This window comes from Trachinotus anak, unplaced genomic scaffold (assembly GCF_046630095.1).
Source record: "Trachinotus anak isolate AG129_WGS33_773 ecotype Australia unplaced genomic scaffold, CSIRO_AGI_Tana_v1 ptg000029l, whole genome shotgun sequence".
In the NCBI taxonomy this organism is placed as follows: Eukaryota; Metazoa; Chordata; class Actinopteri; order Carangiformes; family Carangidae; genus Trachinotus; species Trachinotus anak.
The window spans coordinates 52,836-65,799 of NW_027273880.1; the positions used below are offsets into that span (position 1 = coordinate 52,836).

The 12,964-nt window shown below is 41.6% G+C and overlaps 1 protein-coding gene across 5 annotated transcripts in view; it reads right to left on the reverse strand.

The window, feature by feature from the left end:
* LOC139612004 (NLR family CARD domain-containing protein 3-like) overlaps positions 1 to 1,095 on the reverse strand; it is a 36,840-nt gene extending 35,745 nt beyond the window's left edge. For 4 of the 5 annotated variants that reach the window (XR_011686419.1, XM_071467134.1, XM_071467132.1 and 1 more), the window contains exon 1: positions 1,036 to 1,095. The gene's annotated coding sequence lies outside the window, so the exon portion shown is untranslated. The other variant, XM_071467133.1, reaches the window with a different exon arrangement.
* Between the last annotated feature and the right edge of the window lie 11,869 nt (positions 1,096 to 12,964).

The window sequence follows — 12,964 nt, forward strand, 5'->3', positions numbered from 1 at the left end:
CCAGATCACTTTCCACCGTGTTCACCGTCTCGGCTCTCATACCAACAAATCACCACTTCCCATCATCACTAAACTGGAACATTTCAAGCACAGATAACTGATCAAAAGCAGAGAAACAGAACTCAAAGGCACGAAATACAGACTCAAAGACCAATTCCCACAGGAAATCAACAATTGACGCATGGGGGTCACGCATGGGATGTTGAGGCCAGGGACCCCATTTTCAAAAAAACTGTTAAATCTATAAAATATCCTGGAATTCACATCTCTTCAAATTTACATGAATTGTTCAAACTTAATTTTACACCTCTACTGCAAGAAATAAAAGATGGCTTGGAAAGATGGAGCTCATCACCATTATTGCTGTGACCCCAGCTCCTCTCCAGTTCTCCTTGTGTCTGTATTGTTTTTCACCTTGTCTGTTGTTCCCTTGTGTCTCCTCCTCCTTTCTCTCTCTCTCTCTCTCTCTGTTTCTCTCTCTCTCTCTCTCTCTCTCTCTTTCTCTCTGTATGTGGCTCTGTCACCAGGGGTGTGGTGCAGCACTGGCAGTCTGACACAACTGCATTCCATTAATCACAAGGCTCTGTTGAAAATCCCCGCTCATCCTCCAGCTGGACAAACATATGCAAGAACAGCTTCTCTCTGACATGTAACTCCAAAACCCAACTAATCCAGTATAAAGTCCTTCACAGAACCCACATCACTACCCACAAACTCTACCACATGGGCTTCAGCTAAAATAATACATGTTAACACTGCTCAGCCTCAATAGACAGCTTCTTCCATGCCCCCTGGCTCTGTCCACTCACCCAAAACTTTAGGTCAGAGGTCATGAGCAGGCTATCTGAGATGCTTAGCCTCAGCATACCCAAATGTCCAATCATTGCACTACTTGGTGACCTCTCTACATTACATATACCCTCCCAGCACAAACCATTTGTATTGATATCATTAACCGTCACAAAGAAGAACATACTACTGAATTGGAAAGACAGAACTGTTCATGAGTAAAACATTAAAAACTGCTCACATTACCTTCAGAGGAGAAAATTACCTGCGTCACAATGTTGGTCCAAAGTGAGACTAAACTTCAACCAGGAAACGGGAGGAATCAGATAAAGACCTGTATATACCTGTGTATCAGGTAGACTACACCACTGCCTCACCCCCCCATCCCCACAAGTTGACAGGATTGGTTCCTGAGGTTCTATGACGTATGAATCCCTGGCTGTGTGAATCAGTTTTTATGAGACTGTCATTGGTTCACTGCAGTTGAAGGTGGAAACATAATAATCAGAATCATAATGATCATAATAATAATGAAGAAGATGTTCAGTTATAGTTTCACTTTGTTTTGAGACACACATTTTTACAACCAACCAGTGGTGTAGTCCACTTTGTTTCACTGGTGATTGACTTGTGAGCCTGTGATGCAGATATTGTCTGAGAATGTGTTTATAAGTCAAAAGGAGCTGAATACAGATTTAAAACAAATTCCAGTGCTGTTATAACTTTGACTGTGTTTAACAGTGTGAGTCATGTACTAATAGTGCACTGTCATATTAATAATGTAGGCTGTCAACTGTATTTATGAAATATAAAATGAACAACTAGCTGAAACTTTCATAACAAATCTAAGTGAATGGATGGAATTGTTATGAACTGTTCACAATGTGTTTGGACTCAAAATGCAGAACAGGCACAGGAGGCGGACTCAGTTTTAGGGGTTTATTGTGACACTCAGAGATGAAAGGAAAGCAGGTTGACATGAGGGGAAGGCAGGTGTGGCACTGGTCTTTCCAGTCAGGCTGGATGATCAGGTGAGTTCAGGTGTGGTGGAGCGGAGCAGGAAGCTACAGGTGGCTGGCAGAGCAGCCACACACACACACACACACACACACACACACACACACAAACAGAGACACAGACCGAACAGGGAACAGAATACTGCCTAACCATAACAGGAGTATTATCATGATCAATTAGCTGATTATTGTCTTGTTACCTTTATTGTATAATATAGGCTCACATGGACTATAACATAGGCTACAGTTGGCAACATACAGTTAATTAATTAATGGGCTGTACCATGTGGGCCTCGGGGAAGTCTGGGGTATGAGGAGGTGAGTGATTCCACTCACACTGTGCAGTCTGCTCTTTAGCTGCTCGGACATGGGTAACACCTGCACCAGGGACAGAGCTGAGTCACCTTTTGTCTCTCATTCAGCCCTGTATCTGACAGCCTGTTTCTTTATTCTGACAGTGAGAGAGAGACAGGACAGTCAGTGAGAGAGAGAGGGGATGACCTGCAGCTAAAGGCCCAGAATCTCTCCTTTTAGCCAGAAGATCCCATTGATTTTAAATTTTATACTTTTATACAATAAAGTAAGGTTTTAACCTGATCTGACTCTTTGCCCTTTACCAAACCGGTTTCTCAAAGGATTACGAGCTTGTGGACGCCTTTCAACATACAACAGGTGGTGTGTTATATCTGCACCATAAACCTAAACACTACTACTAACTAAAAAGTATTGTGAAACAACAATCAAAATCCGCTATCAAGTCAACCCAACTTTAAGGTACTAAGTGTTCCGAACGAGGAATGCAGTTATAATTTCATGCTACTTAAATTGTCTGAGTGATCATCACTCTCTTACTCAAAACCTTTGAATGCACAGAGGCGTGCAACATAATGACGTCAGTGCGTCATTACGTTGGCGGGACCGAACGAGGCAAAATCAAACCAACATGGCGGTCGTGAAGCGAGGGGAGTGCATCGGTTTCTGAAGTTAAGAAAACTTGTAAGTATAAGGGTAAAGTCTTCCAAAACTCACCTGCATGATGTTTAATTGCATAAATACCACAATGAAATCGTACTTTTGTGTTTGTCTGTGGGTTTTTTTTACACATTCAGCGTAACATGTGGTCAAAGTACCGGTCTTTGGCGAGGACGTGTAGCATGACCTGAGTGCAGTAATCATAATGACGATTAATATTTTCAGTCAACGGTATTGTTATTCTATATAAATGTGTTTCTGCTGGTAAAGTTAACATTTGGTTGAAAATAAGTTGTTACGATCCAGTAGAGCCGCCTCCCCCTCCCCCTGGAAGTAAGAAGAAGGGGTGTGTGTGTGTGTGTGTGTGTGTGTGTGTGTGTGTGTGTGTGTGTGTGTGTGTGTGGGGTGGGGAGGTCAAAATGTGTACTTTATTTTGAAAATAAAGCAGCATTCCTGTTCCTTGTTTCTCACGTACCAGTAGCTGTGGTTGAGAGAGAGAAAGAACTAACTGGTGACTAATTAATTGTCCTTGGCAAACAAGGTAATGCTTAAGTTCATTTTTAATGTAAAGATGTATCAATTAAATTTAATGTTGATGATAATTGTCTCTGCTTTTAACTGTATTTTTTGGTGAGTCCGATGATGCAGTTTTCTATGTTTAAAGGGATAAAATAAATAACTATGAAGGCAAATGTCATTCTTAATTGTTAAGAGATTAGATAAACTATAGGCTATATTGCACAGTTGTTTGGTCTTTTTCGTCAGAAAAATAGCTTAGTCCACAGCTTTTAACAAAGATTGGAAAGTGTTCAAAATCTGTGTTTTAAAACTTTATTTATTTATTTAACTGAAATATTCTAATTAGAAATTTGGACTGCATTGTTTGAGTGGTTTCAGAGTACTATTTTATGTCATCCCACAGGATCAAACACCTGAGACCAGTGAAGAGCACTGAGAGCAGTGAATGGCACAGAACCTCTATGGTAAACATTGATCTTGAAAGACACTGAAGACGACTTTTGAGTAATGGAGTGGAAGTGCAAATTGTGTACTGTGTCTGCAGACACCCGGGCACAGTTATTCTGGCACTATCGCTTGAAACACAGTCATTATCATAGAGTTAGCCCTCTACCATGTCTCCATGACTCTTGTATTTGTACATTTCTGTCCTTTAATGCCATGAAAATTCATTTGTCACGGGTTCACAGAGATGTGTGTAGGCCCAGTGCAAGTGACAGAGCACAAGCAGAAAGGGCAGCTTTTACCTGTTCTGTGTGTAACTTGAAACAGCCCTTCTCACAAGAAACATTGTTCACTCATTTAAGGGGCCATTTAAAAAAACGTGAGACGATAACATGCCCATTTAAAAACTGTAACTACAGCACAAATGTATATTCTTCTTTTAAAACACACAAAAGTAGGATACATGCAAATAGCTCAGACTTTAGTGATGAGATAGTTTCAACAGAAAATGCGACTGTAAATGCTGCTGACCTTGATTGTGAAGATATTTCCCTATCCCAACATGCAGACTCATTTGATAATCCTGAGGATGACAGTGTATGTGACACCAGCCAGTTGAGAGCCCAGTTGTGCCATAATTTCTCCTTATTATTCCTCAACATGCAAACTGTTCTCCATGTTTCTGACATGGCAACTCAGGAAATAGTTGATTATCTCAGTCAGATATTTTGCTTGTCTCAGCCTCTCATCAGGGATACTGTAAAAGAGACACTACAGAGGCATAATATCTCTATTACTGAGGCTACCCTGAATGATTTAGTAAATGAGGTTATGAACACAAATATTTTTGTCAGTGCCACAACTAAAGGGGAGGAGATGTCCAACAAAAAACGAAGAAAAACATTTGTAGAAAAAAATTTCCCTGTTTTGAAGCCAGTGCAGTACGAGTTGGAGCCTGGATGCAGAGTAGCCTATGTCCCTATTCTCCAGGTGATCCAGGAAATGTTTAAACACACAGACATCCTTGAAAGAATAAAGGAAACAAAGATGTCACAAAAAGGCCATTACACGAGCCACCAAGATGGTTTATATTTTCAAAAGAATAATTTGTTGTCTTCTTTAGAACTCTCACTGCCAATTTTATTGTACATTTATGATATTGAAATTGCCAATCCTTTAGGCACTTCAAGAAAAATACATAAACTGTGCTCAGTTTACTGGGTGCTTGCAGATCTACCACTTAAATACAGATCAGCGCTGCATGTTATTCAGCTAGCAGCAATTTGTAAGGTCCCTGATGCCCAGAAGTATGGATACAAAACAGTTCTCCGTCCTTTGTTACAAGACCTTTGCACTCTTGAACAAGACAGTGTATACATCGAGTCTGTTGGCCAGTCAGTTCAAGGTACTGTTCTTTGTGTTGTGTCTGACAACCTGGCAGCACACGCATTAGCAGGCTTCATGCAATCCTTCCGTGCAGGACACATTTGTCGTTTTTGCAATGCCACACGAGACCAGATTCAGTCTCAATTTACAGTCTGAAATTTGTCTGAGGACCAAAGCCAGTCATGACCGTAATTTGCTGGCTGTTATGCAAGGGGATCAGAGTCACCGTGCAGTTGGTGTCAAAGGGGATTGTGTCTTGAATGAGAGTTTACAGCATTTTCACACAACCACTGGCTTCCCACCTGATATTTTGCATGACCTTTTTGAGGGCATTGTGCCAGTAGAGTTGTCCCTCTGCATTCAGGAGATGATAAGGCTTAAATACTTTACTCTTGAGGGACTAAACAGAAAAATCATGTCATTCCCATACGAAAACTTGGATAAAGTTAACAGACCACGGCCAATTTCAAAGACCTTTGCCAGAAAGCGGTCAATTGGTGAAAATGGTCATGAAAACAGCACATTGCTACGACTACTGCCATTGATGATAGGCCATACAGTTCCTGATGGAGATGGGGCTTGGACTATATTGATGGATTTACAACATCATTACAGTATCAACCACATATTAGAGCTTAATGACAGCTCACCACTCTCTGCGTACCATGTTGAAGGACAACTTCTGTTGACACCTAAGCGCTTCATACAGCTGCACAGAAAGTAATTTATACCTTGTGCTCAAAATAACTACAAAGCAGCTGAATACTGAGTTGACTTTAAGATGAAAGTGATGTTTTATCCAAATCAAATATCTAAATTCTTTCATTCCAAGTTTTTGATTGTGTGAATGAATGTGTAAAGATGATTTTTCAGACTAGGTTATGTTGTTTCATTCCCTACAAAATTTGATAACTGTTCAGTCTTGATTTTCAGCTGATGGCCGTGCCCCCAAAGTTCCTTCTTCGTGTCTACATAGCCACTGATGTGGCTGTGAAAGTGACTTTGAATGAGAGGCCAACATCAGTTGATGAGCTCATCGGCATCTTGAAAGACAAAGTTAAGCCAAGGCTGGACTTTGAATTCACGTTACAGTATGAGGATCCAGACTTCGGAGAAGAGCTCTGCTGTTTGGTTGGCGTAGAAGACCTTCCAGAGAAGAGCATGCTTTGTTAGATCAGGAGGTGATCTAAGTTCATGTGGTAGTTCGGACACAGATATCCTGCCTCATGTGCCTGTAAGCCAACGGCATAAAACATGGCCTGATGTTTTCCCTGTCCCAACTTTTTCGTATGACGTTGAACATGTCTTGCAAGAGGGGAACAGTGTTTTTGAGAGCTCCGGAGAGACACTAAAATTAAACAGAGCACAAAAACACAACATTCTTGAGAGCATGGCTTCCTTAATGTACTCTTTTAAACCATACCCAAGCGACAGGGATGTAGGCATGGCAGCAGAAGCCCTGATTAACGCTCACCCATGTCTGAAAGAGCCGGGGAGTGCAAGTGGGTGGTACGGATGGAAAATTAGCCTGAAATTTAAAATGGGAAACTACCGTACTAGGCTGGCAAGATCTGGATGCAAGGAGGTGTCCATAAATACAGGGAAAAGAAGCAGGAATAATCCTGAGAAAGCACATCCCCACTCGAACATTAAAAAAGCCAGAAGGGCTGAAGTGAACTTTTTACCAAACCTCCCAAGAGGACAAAATGAGGACAGTTTGGAGGAAATGAGAATACAGATGAAAACTGAAGTTGAGAGGGCCGACAGAAACCTACAATCAATTGAGAAACTCATGCAGACAACCTTTGCACTTCGTCGTCAGGAAATTGTTCTGCTCATCTTCAACTATCTTTATTGTACTGGCTATTCATTTTGAAAGGATAGTACACCCATCAAATGTGACTATGAGGTGTTTCCCTTTGGTATTTTACTCAGTCTTTAACATACTTTGTGTGTTATTTTGTAGGTCTGTGCTGAGTTCCACAGGATCACCAATGTAAATTTAAGGAACCAGTTTTATGCTGAACTCGATCGGCACATTCCACGGCTCATAGAACTTTACAGACAGAAGGCAGCTCGTACTGGAAGGGTGGCAGGAGCACTGCGAGACATCCTACAGTATTATGAAATTGAGGTGAGTTGAAAAAAAGCGAAAATGGACTTTGTCCATATTCTATCCACATGGAACAGCTGGCTCCCAGGTTTGTCAGCATTTACTACCACCATCATTAATATATACTACTACTCTAAAAGGAGTCTCACAGTCTTCATTTTGATAAGATACAGAAGAAGAATTTCCAGCAGTTTGAGCCTCCTGCTGTTTGATCCTCTCCAACATGCGTTTCTGACTGTCTCTTGTTTAGCCTCTTCCCTGACATGTGAACATCTGTCAGATTTATTCATCTAACATATCACAGACTGTGAAACTGTGAAAGACTCTAAACTCAACATACAGGAAGGAAGCTTTAAGGATTGTGTGTCTTCACAAATGATGAAATATTTTCTCTGTATAATGACAAGATAAAGACTCCACTTACTTTTTCTCTGTGGTGACTGTACATCCATACATACAAGCCTACATCTGAAGAGAGTAATAAACCATCTGTCTTTAAAAGAAGTGTAATGTCTATGTTTGCATGCTGAATGTGAATGTGCCCCCTCCCTCTTTCAGGGTGGAGCCTGGTGGAGTCCAATGGTTGAGACGAGGTCTGAGGAAGTGTAAGTGTGTTTTTCATTTGATTCATGAAAATGAAACAAGACTCAGTCACAACAGATCAATAACTCCACCTGTGTTGTGTCTCGTTGTCTCCATCAGATTCCTGTGAACTCACACTCGACACAAACACAGTGAACACAAAGCTCCAACTGTCTGACGACAACAGGAAGGTGACACATGTGGAGGAGGATCAGTCGTATCCTGATCATCCAGACAGATTTGACCAGTGTCCTCAGCTGCTGTGTGGAACTGGTCTGACTGGTCGCTGTTACTGGGAGGTGGAGTGGAGTGGAAGGGTTTATATATCAGTGAGTTACAGAGGAATCAGAAGGAGAGGAAACAGAAAAGACTGTGTGTTTGGAGAGAACCATCAGTCCTGGAGACTGTACTGCTCTGATCAAGTTCACTCTGTCTGTCACAATAAGAGAGAAACATCTGTCTCCTTCTCCGTCTCCTCCTCCTCTGTCCCCAACAGACAGAGGAGAGTAGCAGTGTATGTGGACTGTCCTGCTGGCTCTCTGTCCTTCTACAGAGTCTCCTCTGACTCACTGATCCACCTCCACACCTTCAACACCACCTTCACTCAGCCTCTGTGTCCTGGGTTTGGGTTCTGGTCGTCTGGCTCCTCAGTGTCTCTGTGTTCAGTGTAGTAGAGAGAGTCTCCTCCTGTTAGAGAAACTCTCTCACTGTTGAACAGAGAGTTCAGTCTGTACATGTCTCTTTCACTCACTAACATGTTTTCAGATTAATGTACTGAACAAGTTTGTTTATGAACTATTGTAAATGTTACAAATATTACAGAATATATATTTTTTGATAATCTGTCATTTATTTATCCTTTCACAATAAAAGTATCACTGTGAATGTTTGGTCTCTCTGTGAATCTCAGGACTACTCAACTGACTCAGTTCAAACTGAAATTCTGTCAGTTTGTTTGAAGGTCTGAGAAAAGGCCTGATTCTGAGGCTCTTGGTGTTGAACATTTATGTCCAGAGGGAAGAATGAAAAGTTCTAAGACATTAGGTTTTACAGTGACTTTGTCAAAAACAACTTGAAGTGTACCTCTTGGTCTTTTATTTTGAAAGCACGTCTATAGACCCTCTGTGGGACAGAAACATCCCTTGCAGCTTTATTGCAACTACAGTTGCGTGTCAATACTGCAGCCGAGCTGGTGGCAGTCGTACACCTGAAGGATGTCAGCCGCCTGGAGAAGGGTCCGGCTGCAGCCTGCAGACCAGGGGGCGTGGTGTGATCGGGGCGTGACGTGACAATCTAGTTACACACTCAAACCCACAGTAGGCCAATAGCAGTCATGCTGCTCCTGCTCACAAACACCCCCTCATACAAACATGGGGTGGCTGCAGCTGAGGAGAAAAAGCCTGAGGGTCGGTGGTTTGATCCCCAGCTCCCCCGGTCCTCATTTGAATTGGGAGTGTAGGTCTTTTACTTTCATTGATCTTATATATCATAGTTATTGTTGTTATAGTACTAATAATATACTTATAGTACACATTTTTGTGCATGTGGACCATTAATAATAAAAAATAAATAAATAAAAAAATCACAAGAACTTGTGAAAAAAAAGTGGAATATAAAAAGTACAAAGTTTATTTTCAGCCCTCATTTATATTTAATGTACAAACCAGGCAGAAGATGGTGGGGAACTTACATTATATACACACTCCTGACTCTCCCAGCTGGTCTGAGAGCATCTGGGAATGTAGGAGGAACTTATCTGGGCTGCTCTGGTCGCCCTTTTCCCACCATGGATCCAATCAGGTTGAGTGACTAGAAAAAGGAAGGATGGATCTCATTATCCATCTTAATTATGACAATATAAACTATTTCCTTCATTGATCCAGGTTAACTTCTCATCAAATAGTACACCTAGAAATCTAATTATTCTGACTTGTTCAAGTGTTAGCCCATATAATTTCAGTGATACTGTTTTATGACTCCTGGCAAAACATATCACTTGTCTCATTGCCGCAGATACTGTTACTTGAAGCCCCACTCATTTGCCCACTGTCCCACAATCCCAACGGCTGCCTGGAGTTTTCCCTGAATATACTTTAGATTCCACCCCGTTACCCATAAGGCCCCATCATCAGCATACAGAGATTTACCTATTCCTAAATCTTTTATTTGCTCAAAAATATCATAAATCATGATGTTAAATAATATCAGACTACAAACACTTCCCTGCGGGGTTCCATTTTCAACCTGATATACTCTTGAGTATTCTGTTCCCACCCTTACTTCTATTGTCCTCTCACGGAGGAAGTCCAGCACCCAGTTGTACAACCTGCCACCCACCCCTAATCTACTCTGTTTACTTAGTAAACCTTCCTCCCACAACATATCATAGGCTCTTTCTAATACAGCAACTACTTTCTCCTTATTTGTTTGGGCTTTTCTAATTTCTGACTCCAAGCGTAGCACAGAGTCCATTGTGTTTCTCTCTTTCTGAAACCCACTTTGGAAGGGAGAGAACAAGTCTTTACTTTCTAGAAAGTACAGTAGCCTCCCTTACCATCCGTTCCATAGTGTTTCCCAACTGTGATGTAAGAGCTATTGGTCTATAGTTTGAGGGATCTGATGAGTCTTTGCCAGGTTTTACAATGGGTACAATGACTGACTGTTTCCATGCAACTGGAATTTCCCCAGTGTCCCACAGTGTATTGAACAATTGTAATAATACCATCAGTGCACTGTCGTCCATATGATCCAGCATGCTGTGACAAATGCCATCTTTCCCTGGTGATGACTGCCATGTGTGTTGGAGATGGCCCTTTTCAATTCAAACCAACTAAAAGGAAAGTCTAAACTATCTCCTGTTGCAGGTTTCCTAATATTAATACCTGTGTTTAGTGCCAGAATGTGATCTCTACCCTGTCTAGCATTTTCTGATTTTAACTAAAGTCTCTGCCAAAATCTCTGCCTTTTCTATGTTGCTGACTGCTGTTTTGTTGCTTATTGTCAACGCCGGTATTAAAGAATTCCTCCTAATGCCACTCATTGTCCTGACCATACCCCCCACCTCAGATACCTGTGTCTCTCTCCCTACTGTGTCAAAGTATCGCCTCCCGTGTGCACGCTTGGTTGTTCTTATAATTTTCCTAACTGCTGCTTGAGATCTTTTATACTGGATTAATGTGACTAGTGAGTGAGGTTTTTTCAACTGCCTAAATGCTGTTTCTCATTTTCACTGCTTGCCTACAATGGTCATTCCACCATGGAACATTCTTCTCACCTCTGCTTCCTGTGCTCTTTGGTATGGTTTCCTTTGCTGCTGCATAATCCTGCCACTAACTCTCCGTTAAACTCGTCCCCATCTGAGATGTGTTCTCTAAGTAAAGCTTCACGCCTTCTCTTACTCAGCACACGAAACAATTCCCAGTTTGCTTGGTTTCATTTCCATCTCGGAATCCTTAGCTCCTCCTCTTGGTGTATCTCTACTCCTATCTTAATTATTATAGGGTAATGATCACGGCCCACTGGTGACTGGTTTAATACTTCCCATGTTGTAGCTCCTGCAGTTCCATCTGATACCAGTGTAAGGTCAATTGCACTCTCCTTATTTTGAACACTATTACATCTAGTACCTCTGCAATCATTCACACATACTAATCCTTTTTCCTCCATATTTCTCTTCTAATGACCTTTGACCCAAAATGGTATGTGACGTAGCAGTCCTCCACTAGCCACTTGTCCGATTGCTCTGTCACACTCCGATCTCGCCACGCCCGCAGCACTGCAGGCTGCAGCCGGACCCTATTGGAGGGGCTCTGCTGCCCGTCTCGCCACATGTGAAAAATGGAAACATTTCTGGGGGGGGCAACGCCACATAGATGATGTTTATTCTATTATAATCTATTATATCATATTATTGTTTACTGAGTTAAGTTAGTCCATACCTAGGCGTTAAGCTCACACCTATTACCTATTACGCGTACTCAATGTGGTTTGTTATCATGTACCAGGCTGTTAGAGCATTGGCTAAGTGTACCACTGTAATGACTTCTTGGTAGAGAACACCAACGATGGCTTGTTGGCTGAGCATGCCAACATGATGATTGATGATACCAGCTACCAGCTGCTCATTAGAACACCAGTGGAGCAACGTTAGGGCATTGGTGGAGCAACCATAGGGCAATAGTTGGGCTTACAGATGTAATTGAACATGATAAATGTCTTCCCAAGTGCATTGAGGTTCTTTTTAAAAAGGTGCAGTGAAGCCCCTTCAAAGATAAGGGAGTCAGCTGATGGCAGCTCCGGGGGTTCAAACTAAGGTTACATGACACCAACAGAACGAACATGCAAGATGATTGAGGATGTAGCAGGACACCATGAGTAACTGTCACAAAAGGTAAAGAGCTACCAAGAAGGCTGATTGTGACTCCATTATTTCCAAGGCACCTGGGAGCTCTTTTTGAGAAGGCAGGCAAAGTTGCCTTTTTGGAGGCAAAGTGTGCAGGATGTTTTATGGGATAAAAGGACATGCAGAACAGTTTGGACATCAGTCTGGTCCAGGACAGACTCGGGTCTATGACTTGTCACAAGGAATAAACTCTACTACATCAAACCCTGAGGGTCTTCAGTGCCTTTTTGAAAATTTTTTTGACTCATTCAAGTACTTTCAAGAGACTTTTGTTACATGTTGGTGTAGAAGTCCAGAGTCATATCTGGCCCAGACGTGGATCATCATTTTACACAGCAAGAGCTTAACAACAAACACACAACACAACAACACACACAGTCGTTTTGGAATAAACTGGCAGCTTTATGGAATAAAAGAGGAGTAAAATATAAAAACAATGACTGGTTAAAAACCAGGAATCAAACAGGAAGTCAATATAAAAACATTGACCATAAAGGAGGATTTAAAGTCCAGTTAATTAATGATCCATTGACTCAGTGACACTTGTTGACTCAGCATTATAATGGAGAGATGAACATTTTTCAAGCCAAGCTGTTGGTCTGTGTGATTGTTCCTCCTCAACACAACTTGAATGAAGAGATGGAGGATAAAAACAACATGTTCCTCCTGTACAATAATATCTGGTAAAGTTCAGCTGAAGAACATGAGGCTTCAACGTCCGAGTCAAACTAATCTTCAGAG